The 15,188-nt window shown below is 45.3% G+C and overlaps 1 protein-coding gene across 3 annotated transcripts in view; it reads left to right on the forward strand.

Moving 5' to 3' along the window:
* RHOH (ras homolog family member H) overlaps positions 1-15,188 on the forward strand; it is a 59,484-nt gene that overhangs the window by 15,272 nt on the left and 29,024 nt on the right. The gene's annotated exons all lie outside the window — the stretch shown is intronic.

The raw sequence follows: 15,188 nt of genomic DNA on the forward strand, positions 1-15,188 counted from the left end.
TGAATTGCCTGTGCCCGAATTATCTGTGTCAAGGTTGCGACGTGCCCAATCCTGAGGACTTCTGCCTGACAAATTTCTGTCGATTTGTTGTGCTGTTAACCCACTCATAGAATCTATTCTCAGTAAATTCTTTCTGGACAGTGGCCACTTTCTCCAATTTTAATGTAATTAGATCAGATCTATATGTATTGATTTGATCCTGTAGTTTCTGTATCCACTTGTCCTCTGCAATAAATGACAGATGAGTTGCTTCAAAGATGGTAATTTTGTCCTTTGTGACAATGTTCCCTCGTTGCTTCTTCATTCAATAATAATAACTATATAAGTAGTAAGCCCGATCGAAGCAAATGCTTCGGAAGCTAGTCTGCTACCTTGTGATTGCCTATGTGTTTGTGCATTTGGGGGAGAGGAAAAGATGTAGTTTCACTCGCTGCCAACAGATGACAGTGTTTTGGAGACACACAGACACTAGACATATATACAGATGATCACTTTAGTAGCAGCACTCCTGGCTTCTAAATAAATCCACATGGCACAAGGTAAATATGGCAACGTTTCAGTGCCTTTATTAGCACTTTTGTGTTTGTGTAGTATAGTGAGACAGATTTGTAATATGATTGGACACATTAGATCACATGACATGCATTATTTCCAAATGACGGCACACCTCAGTAATTTGAACCTAATCACAAAGCCACACTGCTCACAGGGCACACATGCAGTCATCAGTGTCTTACTATTGCAGATATTTCTGACAGGATAATTTCCCAAAATGTCAAATTTACCACATAACTCAAATACATTTATGAGAGACCTCATTAAAAACGACATGTCTTTTCAAAAATGTGGACCACCGCTGAATGTAAGAACCCTCCCTCCATTGCTCTGCGGCTGCTACTGCACGGCCACGGAGGATATAGCGTGGTCAGGTGCCAGGGACCGGTGATTCACAGGTACTTAGGGGGCGGGACTTAATGCTGGAAAGGGCCCACCCCCATCAGAGTTCTCTGCAGCTGCTGAGAACAGGTAATACCTGCTTCCCTCCCCTCTCTCTCCCTCTGTGTGTGTCTCCCCCTCCTCTCCTCCTCCTCCTGGTATAATGGGTGCTCTGCCTGGTGCAACAGGTTTCTGCCTGGCGTAATTTATAACTGGAGGCTCTGCCTGGCACAACATCTGACGAGGGTTCTGCCTGTCATTATGTGTAACTGGGGGCTCTGCCTGGCGTATCTGGACTCTTCCCTCTTAATATGTGACAGGGCCCAGGGCAGAGCCGGATTAAGGGGGGCAAAGGGGGCCAGTACCCCTGGGGCCACCCTCTAGCTAGGGGCCCCCTGTGGTCGGCATGTATTTTTTTTAAAGCTGAAGGTTCTGTGCATGGCAGTGGGGTAGTGCAGCTTCACCTATCTGCCAATCTGACAATGATTAATGGTGCTCTACCTGGCGTAATGTATTTGAGAGTCTCTACCTAGTGTAATGTGTATAAGTGGCAAGATTTTTGTGGCACAATTTAAATAATGGAGAATTGTGTCTGCTGTGCTGCATAACATGAAATGTGACCTTGCCCCATAAAGCATTATTGTTTAAGGGAAAGGGGGCACCACATAGCAATTTGCTCAGGCCCATAATGTCATATACTATGCCATTATTGTGCTTGCTATATAGAATAACTACCAAAGGTACATACATATTGACATAATGTCGTTCCCTGTCTGCTGATAGCATTAGTTGTCAGCAGCTTGTGTGACTATATAGTGACATCACTCAGAACACACTACTGTATATTATACACGGTAAACAAATTTAGATAAGAAAATGATAACATAAATAAAATGTATATTTACTGTATATCACAAACCAAAAGATTGCTGTTAGAAGAAACTACGCCCATAGGATCCTGGTCTGAAAATGGAGCCTCCGTGTTGTCTACCAATAGGCCATTTTCCCTTGATATGACACATTTGTTATGCATGCGTGCCTGACCAGATTCAGAGATGCGTGCAAATCCCTTTGCGAGTGCTAATTCTTATGCAGCAGATCTGAAAATATACGCGTCTTGGCAGTTGGGGATTTGCATTGCGATGCCCACTGACAGTGCCACTTGCATACAAAACACAGCATCAGACGCACATCAAACTTCTGAGCAGCCTCATGGCATCAGTGTGATCTGTGCAGTATTTCTCTATGTAAAGATATAGGGCCAGATTCTCTAAGCTTCAAAAGTGATAAAATAGAGAGTGATAAACAGCCAGCCAATCAGCTCCTGTCTGACATTTTTCAAACACAGTCTGTGACATGGCAGGTAGGAGCTGATTGGCTGGCTGTTTATCACTCTCCATTTTATCACTTTTGAAGCTTAGAGAATCTGGCCAATAGTTACAAAAAAAATAAATCAAAATTGAAATGAGTAGGGGTATCCCGTATTTAATGAACCAGGCTCCACTAAATGGGATCACCCCGTATAAAGTGTCCCCCCCAACTAGTCACTCAAGGCTGGGTTTTTCTTTGGAAGTGGGGATGCCCACAATAATGGTCTAGTTATGACCTTGTATATTACACATACAGTACAGATGCATTGATTGTGTGCTGCCCTGAATATGTATTTACTGGCTCTGTGTGTGGGTTGCCGGACTGACAGTTATATGGTCGACAGGGTCTAAAGGTCGACATGGAAAAGATCAACAGAGTTTAAAGGTCGACATGAAAAAGGTCGACATGTATTTTTTTTTACTAAATTTTCAGCCAACATGTGCCGATAGGTGGTATTTCATGCCATGCAATTGGACGCGGTACACTTAGACAGTGTCCATGTTGACCTATGTCGACACAGACACCCTAAAAACATTAAAAACTCATGTCAACCTTTTCCCATGTCGACCTTTTTGACCATGTCATCAGGCACCTGGAGGGCGGCAGTTCGCCCCTCACCCCCAGCGAACTGTGTAAAAAAATTGCTGGTCAGGGGTGTCCGTGCCGTAGGGGTACCTGCGGCGCCGTCATGTGTATAAAGCTGGCTGCGGCCGGCGGGGTCCCTGTAGTGAATAGCAAATAACTAGCGCTATGCGCGCGGCGCGGGAAGCACTAGTTATTTGCTATTCACTACAGGGACCGCGCCGGCCGCAGCCAGCTTTATACACATGACGGCGCTGCAGGTACCCCTACGGCACGGACACCCCTGACCGCCCCAGCACTGCAGGGACGCCGGGGCAGCAATTTTTTTACACAGGTACCACCCCCCCTCCCTCCCCCCGGCACCGGGGCGCCCCCACCCGGACTCGCCTGGGGCGCTCCGGTGCCTTGCATCGGCCCTGCATGTCATGTTGACCATATAACCATGTCGACCTTTAGAGCAGGGGTAGCCAACTCCAGTCCTTGAGAGCTACCAACAGTTCCCGGTTTCTAGCTCACCTCACAGATACACAGCTGCACTCATTACTGACTGACACATTTTGAAAGATCCACAGGTGGAGCTAATTACTTCACTTGTTATTCTGTGAGGAGACCTGGAAAACGTGCACTGTTGGTAGCTCTCGAGGACTGGAAATGGCTACCCCTGCTTTAGATTCTGTTGGCCTTTTGACCCTGTCGACCATTAGCGGTCGACCATATGACTGTCTATCATGAGACAGTCTATCATGCATACCATAACCTAGAGTGTGTAGTGTGTATTTACCGGCTGTGTATGTAATTAATATTCCCATTGGAGTTAGTGCTGTGGAAAGCCCCTTTGTCCTCAGATGTCGCTGGAGGTTATATTTAGCTGCTGGTTTAACTTCTCGTTTTTTTTGTTTTTTTCCTTTACATTTCACTACAATTAGTGAGTGGAACTTCCGCTGTACATTCTGCTGAATGCTTCACTTATTTACACCTATTTTATGATGACCAACAAAATTCAGGAACCTAATGCAGACCAGAGGAAAAGATATAGAAACTTTTTGGAGAGGATATCAGTGTTGGCTGCAGCACCAACCATGCATTGCACATGGTAACTGCTTAGCACTTATGTGGTTCACAGCGGAATCCAAGTGTGACCTTGGCTCTTGCAATGGAGCTCTGTGGCACACCTGTAGTTAATAGCAGGAGCCCTGCTAACATCTGTAATGGGGACAGGATGGCTTCTGTTTGGTATCACTCAGCCTGTTCTGCAGCAAGCAATGCTGCTGGACTCAGATTATATGCACAGGTGAATGTTGACACACACCATATTTGGGGTGGGGGCACCAAACGCCAACTTGCCTCCGGGCAACTTAGATGAACTCTCTCCCCTGCCAGTACATATATTATATACATGATCACAAATATGTTTATATGTGCGAAGTGGTCCCACCCTGCACTACATGGTCAGCGCGGCAGCTGCTACTGGATATTAGAATCTCCATTTCCACCAGTGACTCATGTTATGGAAGTAAACATTACCATTATACTGTAGAAAAAAACAAAAATAGAAAAAGGATGGCGACTGCTCCTGTGGTACTGCTGCTTATGATATATCCTAGGATTTACCAAATTCTAAAGGCCCCCATACACTAGCCGATTTTGGTCCGATTTCGGCCAGATCAATCGGATCTGGCCGAAATCGGACCAAAATCGGCTAGTTTTGATGTCCCCTCAGATCCGATGCGCGGTCCCGTGCGCATCGGATCTGCGTCGGGTGGTCGGACCTGCTGCACGTCCGACCACCCGACTTGGGACCTAGTGGGGCGGCGCGGCGGTGGAGGGAGCAGGGGGGGCTGGGGACGCTGCGGGGGACACAGGCGGCATAGAGCCGGGCAGGGGGAGCCGGGAGCTGTCAGTACTGAATTAAAAAAAAAAGCCCATACAATGAATGGGCGGCCTGTGATTGGCTGAGCGCTCTCTCAGCCAGTCAGCAATTGGCTGAGAGAGCGCTCAGCCAGTCACAGGCTGCCCATTCATTGTATAGGCTTTTTTTTCTAGCACTGACAGCTCCCGGCTCCCTCTGCCCGGCTCTATACCGCCTGTGTCCCCCGCAGCATCCCCAGCCCCCCCCTGCTCCCACCAGCAGTCCTCTGCAGCCCCCCCCCCTGCTCCCCGGGTTTTTTACATGTGATAAATCGAGACGATTTATCACATGTAAAAAATGGCACATCAAGTGCCAATCTAATCAAGCTCCCCCGGGGAGCAGCCGGGGAAGCTCAGGGGGAAGTTGGGGGCGACTTGTCCTAAGGACAAGTTGCCCTAGTGTATGGGGGCCTTAACTCCTAAACTGCATAAAAAAATAGAAACCCACCAGCGCTGTACCTCCACAAAATATACAAATATTATAAATGATGTAAACAATATAAACAAAGTGAGTCCTCTGATAGAAACACAACTGTCAGTGGCTATGGGCGATAGCTCCTTTGTCTGGTCGAGTGAGCTGATCTTTATGAGGCACTCGCGGCTTATACAACTCGCTATACTTCTGGCTCCGTTTATGTTTATTGAACTTAAGCCGTGAGTATCTCATCCTCTGCGTCTTTTTCTCTCTCTCTCTCTCTCTCTCTCTCTCTCTCTCTCTCTCTCTCTCTCTCTAAATATATATATATATATATATATATATATATATATATATATATATATATATATAAAGTTCAGAGAGACGGCGGCGCTGAGACATAACAGACACCAGGCAGAGGGTTATGCTAATGTTTCAAAACCTAATGCGGCTTCATTATCCAGGTGCGGGAGATAAAGAAGCCGCGTTAGGCTTTGAAATGTTGGCATAACCCGGGTATGGGTGAAAACCGGACCAACACAAAACCTCCGGACCGCCGGACCGGACATCAAACTCTGCATTTTGTAGCTTGTAGTCCGGGGGGTGTCCTGTCCGGGGGTGTCCTGTCCGGTGGGGCTGCCTGTCACACCTGTCACCAGGTAGAGGAGGGGGGGGGGTAGAATAAAGCCTCCCTGTATGGTCCGGGCATGTAGCAAAAACCGGACGGTCTGGACCACCCGGGGAGGCTGTAATCTCCCCTCCCCCATGTCCCTGGTGATAGCTATCACAGGGACCCCCCCGGACAAGACACCCCTGGACAGGACACCCCCCAGACCGGACCCTACAAGCTCCGGACTGCAGATTTTGATGTCCTGTCCGGCAGTCCGGGGTTTAGTCCGGTGCGGTTTTTACATAGTCCCGCATAACCCTCTGCCTGGTGTATATTCTCTACGAGTGCCGCCGTGTCTCTGAACTATGTTTTAAAGCCAGACCGCTCTTCTTATCTTGTGAAGTATTGTACTTTTGCATGTCGTCCTGATGAACTTACGCCTCTGAGGGTGCATATACATTTTATATGGAAAATTCTACTTTTTACAGTCGACTGTCAACTACAGTTGCTATTAATAGTATTTTACAGTCCACTACAGTTACTATTTTACAGCCGGCTACAGTTACTATTTTCATTTATATACGTGACACTTCTTTACGTTATTGCATTGTATACAAAACCAGTTCATTATTTACCAGTCATTTATATAGCCCACACATATTCTACAGAGCTTTATAGAATATTTGCCCATTCACATCAGTCACTGCTCCCGTAAAGCTTACAATCCTATATTCTGCACCAGTGGTTCCCAACCCTGGTCCTCAAGTACCCCCAACAGTGCACGTTTTCCAGGTCTCCTCACACAATCAACACTGACCTAATTAGCTCCACCTGTGAATCTTTTAAAATGTGTCTGAATAATGAGTGCACCTGTTGGGTGACTTGGAAAACGTGCACTGTTGGGGGTACTTGAGGACCAGGGTTGGGAACCACTGTTCTATACTACAGTGGTTCCCTAACAGGGTGCCTCGCAGCACTGTTAGTGGTGCATTGGTTTGGTTGTCCAGGACAAATTAAAATGATTTATGATCAAGCAAAACCAGCGCTTGTGGCTGCAAATCATAAAATATGTGGACAAGCAAAAATTAATTCTGTCCCTCCCCACATAATTAAACCTACGGATGCATTTAAACACAATTTACTTAATTTTTTTTTTTCTAAATTTCGCTGTTAGATGCTTTTGGCCTTGAGCTGCCATGATAAAAATGATGACACTCTAGGGCGTCCTGATACAAAAAAGTTTGGGAGCCACTGTCTTATATATATATATCCAAGGCTAGTTTTGGTACTTGTGTATTATCACTGCACCCTGCTACGCAACGTTGTCAGTGTAGCCCAATGACTGCTTAGCGTAGTGTTCCCATCAGACAGCTAGTCACTGTACTGTCCCTGAGAGCTGCAGCTCTTTCCCTGGCAAGCCTAGTGAGCGCCTCTCACACAGCACCGGTAACCGCCAGATCCCCTGCGCTGGCGGACAGGCGATCATGCGGGCACCGTCGGAGAGGCGCTCCATCTGCCTGAGATGCACAAGCAGCTCAGATGCTTGTGCGTCTCAGTAATTATTGCAGCAGGGTACGGCAACCCTGCCTGTGTCCGCTTCAGGGAGATGGACAGGGTTAGGGGTTCGGTAGCACGTGCTTCTTGTGCACAATGTAGGATGCATTTGCCAGTGCTCCATGTTACATACTGGCAAATGCCTCCGTTTCAAACCCCCACTCTCCATGCCAGCCCGAAGCGTGGCGAGCGGACGCAGTACACGTCCTCCCGACCTGTTCATACCCCCACTATCGAATTCGGCGTGGAGTTGATTTTATAAAGTGTGGAGAGCCCGAAGCTGGATTACTTGACGTGTATTCCGCATCCCCTCATGGGGCTTGCTGCGCTCGCCACTCTTCGGGCTCGGTGGCTCGTTGCGCATTATAAAATCAACTCCAAACTGAAGTGGATAATGGGGGTATGAACAGGTCGGGAGGATGCGTACCGCATCCCCTTGCGGGGCTAGCCACGCTTCAGGCTGGCATGGATAGTGGGGGTGTTTCAGGAACACATTCACACCTGTCATGTCAGGCAGGTTAAAATGGTCAATGGTTCCCATGCAATGTAATAAGCACTGACTGACTAAGCTAACAGCGTAACGCTGACTGACTACGCTAACTACGTATGCTCCGGCTGGCCGCGAACAGTCAGTAACACTACGCTGATACTGACAGGGACATTGCCTACGCTGACTGCGGGAACACAACACTAATACTGACAGGGACACTACACTAACTACTTAACTGCCGCCATGAAACTACACAACTACCGTTGTTTTTTCTCAGTGGCCAATTACTTTGCCAGTATATTTTTGGATTGTAGGATTAAACTGGAGAAAACCCACAAAAGCAAGGAGAGAATATACAAACTCACAACAGTTCACGCAGAGGTGGGAATCAAACCTCTAAGTTTGGCCCCATAACATTTTATGCAATTAGTCCCAATTATCTGGCCACATATTCTATCCAATAGCTTTCCTGAGCATAGAGATATGAAGTACGACACTTATCATAGATTTATATAGAGTTATATAGTGTGTGACGCAAAGTAATCCGTTTGTTTCCTTATTTTATTTTTAATTGGCCTATTATGGGTTCTATTTTTTTAACCCCAAATGTTAGTGGATTTATTTGTGCTGAAACTGCTAGGTTACTCTTTTTCATCAGTCTAATACTGTATGTCATGAGTCTAATATATGTCACGTGGCAAAGACCTGATAACAGGTCACAGGATTTCCTCTTCTAATACGGAGGTGCTTCGTGGTTTGCCATTTGCAGCACGCGGTGTTCAGGCAGAATGCTGGGTTCTGTCACTATGGTGCAAGCTACAGATGTCTCGACATAACTCCTTGTGCATTATACGCCATGCCATGGAGTAACAGGTAGCACTGTGTATCTTCTCTGACCAGTTACATGGGAACTGTTGGCTTACTCACGCCATGCATCTCGGCGCCTGACCTGTCTACCCATTCTACACTGACTTGCAAGCCCGGGAGAAATCATTCGATGGTCGCTGGCTTTATTCGGTTTTTCGGCAGGGCGGGCACTGTAGGACTCGATAAGCTGCTATCTTCGCAGTTTATGGAGTCAACCAGAATCAGGCCCATAGTGTAGACAGTGCCTAAATCAACCATTCAACATCTGTCATTTATCTAGCACAGTCTATGAAAATATTTGGTTGCATTTTGCAAGTTCTCCAATTTATCTCTCACTTATCGCGCTTGTTTATCTTTATTTACTAAGATGGGAGTTCTAATGATTGTTGCCCAAAGCAGCTTAACAGATGCTACTTCTCAAAGAGAATAGAATCTGATTGGTTGCCCATAGCAACATTCCGTCAATAGAAATACCATCTTAGTAAATAAACCCCACAGAGTCTCTCCTTCCTTTCCCTGATCATTACTCTCTTTGATTTGTTGAATGAAGTGAGCTTAGTGATTTTAGCATGGAACTCAGGGTCACACCAGTCACGTGCTCTCTGGTCTGCAGTGTTTGACAGCAGGAATAGAAGTGTTTGGTGGTAAAACAAGTATCCAATCTCCTGTGCCACCCGTCATGTTGCCTCTCATCACTATCGGGGCCGGTGCAAGGTTTCCTTGCACCCTAGGCAGAGCTACAGTAAACAAAACTCCTGCTCCTCTAACACCCTCCCCTGCACAGTGACAGCATCTAACATGTAAGCGTTGCCTGTGTGGTGGCCACACTAGAAAGTGGACTGCAGCTGATAAGTCCCACAGTTACCACCATCATCATGTAGTTGTAGATGTCACAACCTCAGCGGCACCCAGTGGCATAAGTACAAGTTTTGGGCCCCCCGCCTTACTCCTATAAAAGCCGCTTCTGTAGCAGGTTCCACCACCTTGTCTGCGGTCCCGGCTCCCCTGTCCGCTCCTGGCTCCAGCTTCTAATTAAAACGGACCATCACAAAATGTCCGCCCCCATACAGTAGACAGTTTTGAGGATGCTAGAGGAGGCAAACTGTCTGCTGTATGGGGGAGGACATTTTGTGATGGTCTGTTTAGATTAGAAGCAGAAGGCAAGAGGGGATAGGGGAGCCGGGACCGCAGACAAGTTAATCTCCGGGTCCCGGCAGCGGCATTACAATAGCCCCACAGATCCCCGGCACCCACACCTACACTGCGCCTCCCCGCCACTGCGGGGTCTGCAGGGCTATTGTTACGCCACTGGCGGCACCCCTAGTGGCTGACATCCATTGGCAGATGCCTAATGGTAGCGCCGGCCCTGATTACTATACTAATCCAGTAACTGCAGGAGGCAGGTGATGGGTATAATATTGTGCTCCATTTTGCAGCCATCCTTGGAGGAGCAGTGGTTTACAGGGAGTTTTTTTTGCAGTCTGTTGTATGGTACATATGAATATCCTTACAAAGAACTAAGGGGGGTATTCAATGTCTGTCGAGCTCAGTCGCCGTCAAGCGTTTCATGGAGTTCACCTGAGAATTTTTTTTTTTTTTTTGCATCTCGGATATTCAATTCTTTGGTTTTTTTTCCGCGCTAGGGTTTTTCTTTTCTCATTTCGTTTTGCTCGCCTGTCGAGATTATGTGATCTCGAGTAGCCGAGCTCTTTGGACCCTTTTTTTAATCGATTTCACACGCACCCTATTCAATGTTCATGTATGGATGTATTTCTCGACACACTTTAGGCAATTATTCTAGGTGTTTTGCTCGCCTCCATCTTGAGGCGTGATGTTTGTATTTTATTGTGAAATAGTTTGAGGTTTCCATCTGTTACTCCTCATACATATTTTGCTACTATGGCCATTATTATAACTTGTTTTGCGAAGGACATAACAGCAGCGGTGTTGTCAGCATGTGTTTTGCAAATGCTGCGTGCATATTTTCACCCAACAAATATGGTGCAGAAGCACACTCTTCATGGAGAATATTGTATGGCATTATTTTTTGTTTATAGAAGGTGTGTTCTGTTCCTCCACTATACACAGCACATGTATCAAATGCTGTTATCGTTATGAGAACGGCTGTGTTTGCATGTTGAAGTACATGTGTTTCTTCTGCTTGTTTTTTTATATGATTAGTGAATTCTCTATACTTATGTACTACTCCTTCTATGAATCATCTGTGAATGGGTCGATTACAATTGTTGACTGTATGTACCCGGGTGAATCGGCTGGAGCTGCTGGGTTTGTGCAACACGGATGCCCAGAGCCTTGGAGCAGGACATCAGCAAGTATTCTGCGTCTGCAGCCCACAGCACAGCTGCGCTCAGTCAAAAATGCCACACAAGACATGTTAATAACAAGAGAAAATCATTACCTTGCATCTGAACACGACGATGTACAGAGTTCATGGCTCGACGCCAACAGCATTATCACCGACCAAAACCAATAAAAAATATAGGTACTTATGTATTATCTGGGCTCCCATGTTAAATGCACCCCATTTTTTCATACCCCTACTATCCAACTACGCATGGAGTTGATTTTATATAGTGTGGCGAGTGCAGCGAGCCACCGTGCCCGAAGCGTGGCGAGTGTAGCGAGCCCCGCGAGGGGACGCGGTCTCATAAGAAAAATGGGAGCCCAGATATTACATAAGTACCAAAATATATATTAATTACCTGCAAAGTTAGAGCTGTCAAAGAAGCTGGATTTTGCACGATGCGCGTGAACAAAAGTGAAGGAATCCCACAGGAACAATACTCCGCATGTAACCAAAAGCCAGTCATAACAGGAATAGGTGAGGGAACATGAGTTACAAGCCTATTTATAGGTGCGGACGTGGCGCGAAGGGGAGTTTATGCAATGTTGCGAGTTATGGGCTTTCCAAACGTCGACAGGAGGAGACTTCGAGGATTGACACTTTGAATTGGCGAGATCACGGCTTGCAGGGAAAAATATTTCAGTCGAGCAAAACGTAACCATAATAAAGTCGACTGCACAAGGTGAATAAAATGAGATTGAATACCCCCCTAAGGATCAAATAGGGTTGAAGTCACTGAAAGGTTAAAAAATGGGGCAGACTAGATGGGCCAAGTGGTTCTGATTTTCTGTGAAGTTCTGTGGTTTCATAATTTTTTTTTACATGAGTGAACCAGCTATTTATGCATCCCTATCTTATTACCGTATTGAAAGCTGAGAACTATTTGCCAAATATTTGTCATTGTTATCTAAACTAAGAATTTGTTTTACTAACTGTGGGGTCGATTTATTAAACTCGGTGAAGTGATAAAGTGTCTGTTTTTTTTTATCACTGGTCAATCAGCTCCTATCTGTAATTTTTCAAACCAAGCATGTAACTTCAAAGATAGGAGCTGATTGGCCGGTGATAAAAAACAGACACCCTGAGGATCAGAATTATTAAGCTCGGGGAAGTGATAATGTGTCTGGTAAAATATCACCAGCCAATCAGTTCCTAAAATTTTTCAAACCCAGCCCATAACTTGGCAGTTAGTAGCTAATTGGCCAGTAAAGTACTAGCCACTTTATCACTTCACCAAGCTTAATAAATCTGTCCCTCAATTCTTCAACGTTTATTTGTGTTATTGATGTTACAGTTGCTGCCAGAGCTACTGCAATTGCTCTTTCCTTGTCCTCTAAATTTGCATATTAAGCCAGTGGCAAAAGAGATAGAGAAGAAAGGTAATTGGACATTTGTATAATAGATTATACTATAGATTATCCTTTTGAGGTAGACAATGTATGACTCAGGCGTACTATAAACAGACTTGTCCTTCTATAGTCAGTGCTAATGCCAAAGAAAAATATTTAACATATACAGTATATGTCTATTGTCCGTGTGTAACCGAAAACACTGCAACCTGCTTTCATACATACAGAAACACAGAGGCAATCACAAGGTAGCAGGCTAGCTATCAAAGCTTTTCATTTCAGCGGGCTTAGCTGGTCACATATACTTATCTTGCACTCTAAAAGGGTTGATTCCATTGTTATTTGTGCACCCTCCGGCAGCAATTCAGTTGTTCTGCCATGCGGGTGCTGACATTTATTGTCAGAGCTTTCCAAAGTAGCGAGCAGAGAGGTGCATAAAAAGTCCAGTTTGGGCACCTACACAATGGGCCTTATTCTGGTTGGAGCGGCCGGGCCGTACGCGTACGTCCCGGTGTTTTTCATGATCTGCGCATGTGCAGATACGCTAATGCGCCGGCGCGAACACTCCACAACGCTTACGGCCGGGTCTCAACGTGCGAAAAAACCTGTACGCGAGTGTACGGGTAATGGGGGCGGCATAGGGGCGTGTTGATGGGAGCGGCCGAAATAATGAGGGAAAATGGGCGTAAATATGGGCGTACACGGGGGTGTGCACAAAAAATGAGCGGTGCTACTACCGCACGATCGACTAAGGCACCGTTCATTTCGGACACAAAACAGGCGTCCGCCAACCGCCATCTCAAACCACCCCTACAGATACCGCATGCCAGCGTGCGGCTGAGTTGGCTAATTAACGCTGATTACTACTCAAACACATACACCTGAATGTAATAAGCAATGCTGCAGTCTATTAAGTCCAAACCATGATTTCACTGCCTGCAAGCCACACACACAGCACGCAAACACATTGGAAGCTTATGTTTCTATACTTCTCCACATTTAAAGGTTTGTTTAATTTAAGGTAAGAATCTTTTTATACGCTAAGGTAGGTATTTGCTAAACAGTTAGACACATTCACTACGTGCTTTCATAGACTTTACGCAGTAGCACACTCAATCTACACAAGTCGACATGTGTCAACGTGTTCACTCTAATACTAACATAGGTTTTGTATTTAGGATACAATAACATAAACCACATCTAACACCTACAAAGGATGTTTCAGCAATGTTTGAAGCCCATGGCCACTATTTTGCACATTAATTAATTCAATCAATTAATTAATTTTCATAATTATAGTTGAAAGGCAAGATTTGCAGGTCCATATATGTGAAGGGTATGCCAGCGTACACGGACGTACGCTCACTCTCACGAGCGGTGACATAAGCTGAGTTTTCTATTGAAAACAATAGGGACCCATCCGTGCAAACTGGCGTACGCTCAGATCTCCGCAAGAAGTCGGTGGGGAGACGGAGGAAAGACGTCCGTAAACGGCGCCGTACGCTTAGTTGTACGCCTGTTGTCGGAGTGCAAGGGCTGGGCCGTCCGCGTACGTTGACGTACGCTCATTTGTACGCCACTCCCCTTCTACGGTATTTCTGCCCGTACGTAAGCGGCTGATTTGTGGGTGGACCTAACCCTAACGGCCGCGTACGGCTAGCGTACGTTAATGGCGAACGTACGCACGTTTGGCCGCTCCGATCAGAATAACCTCCAATGTCTTTTCATGTTCAAGACCTCATTTGTCGGGGTCGCTTTGTGTGGCCAAACCACTTGCTTTAGGGCGTGTCAGTAGTAATGGGTACCTGATTGGAAGAACAATCGTATTGCTCCAAAGGGCACCCATTACTTTTCACACCCGATAAGTCAACTGATTTACCCCCTAAATCAGCGATCATGTACCTGTAGTATATAGAAATAATCACCTGTACGAATACAATGTCTAGGAGAATTCTGGTGATGAAACAAAGCCATATATCATGAGAACTTTTTTTGCTTTTCCGTAGTCTATTCACCTCAGTCAGAAGGTTTTGTTATACATTCAGAATATCTGCCAGACGATGATGGTTTTAGCCTGATATGAGCTGCAAAAAATTGATTTAATGACCGAAATATTAATGTGTAGCTTATCTATGTGTTGTTGTGTAGTATATGGTTGTACAGTATAGTTGCTTTGCATCTTTGTGTGGTTTGTGGAATCTTACAGTAACATACAAAGCCTATAAGAAACCTGCTATGCATCACCACTGGATCAAAATATATATTTCTATAGTGAAAAAGAAAAAAATAATACATTTCGGTGTGTATATATATATATATATATATATATATATATATATATATATATATAGCAACAGCGTAGCAGTGGCACTCGGTTATTCAGAAATCAATCACGGACCCCCTTGTTAGGTCAACGTTTCGAAGCCTTTAATTAGACGCTTCTTCCTCAGGACCAAAATAATTGGTATTTTGGTCCTGAGGAAGAAGCGTCTAATTAAAGGCTTCGAAACGTTGACCTAACAAGGGGGTCCGTGATTGATTTCTGACTAACCGAGTGCCACCGCTACGCTGTTGCTATTGTTGCCTGCTTCTAGTGGGTTGTGGCGAGCACCGGATATCTACTATGTGAGAGGAGTGCTACTCCAGATTGGACTATTATATATATATATATATATATATGTATATGTATATATATATATATATATATATATATATATTTTTATATATATATGTATATGTAT

This window comes from Crinia signifera, chromosome 1 (genome assembly GCF_055691185.1).
Source record: "Crinia signifera chromosome 1, ASM5569118v1, whole genome shotgun sequence".
Classification (NCBI taxonomy): Eukaryota; Metazoa; Chordata; class Amphibia; order Anura; family Myobatrachidae; genus Crinia; species Crinia signifera.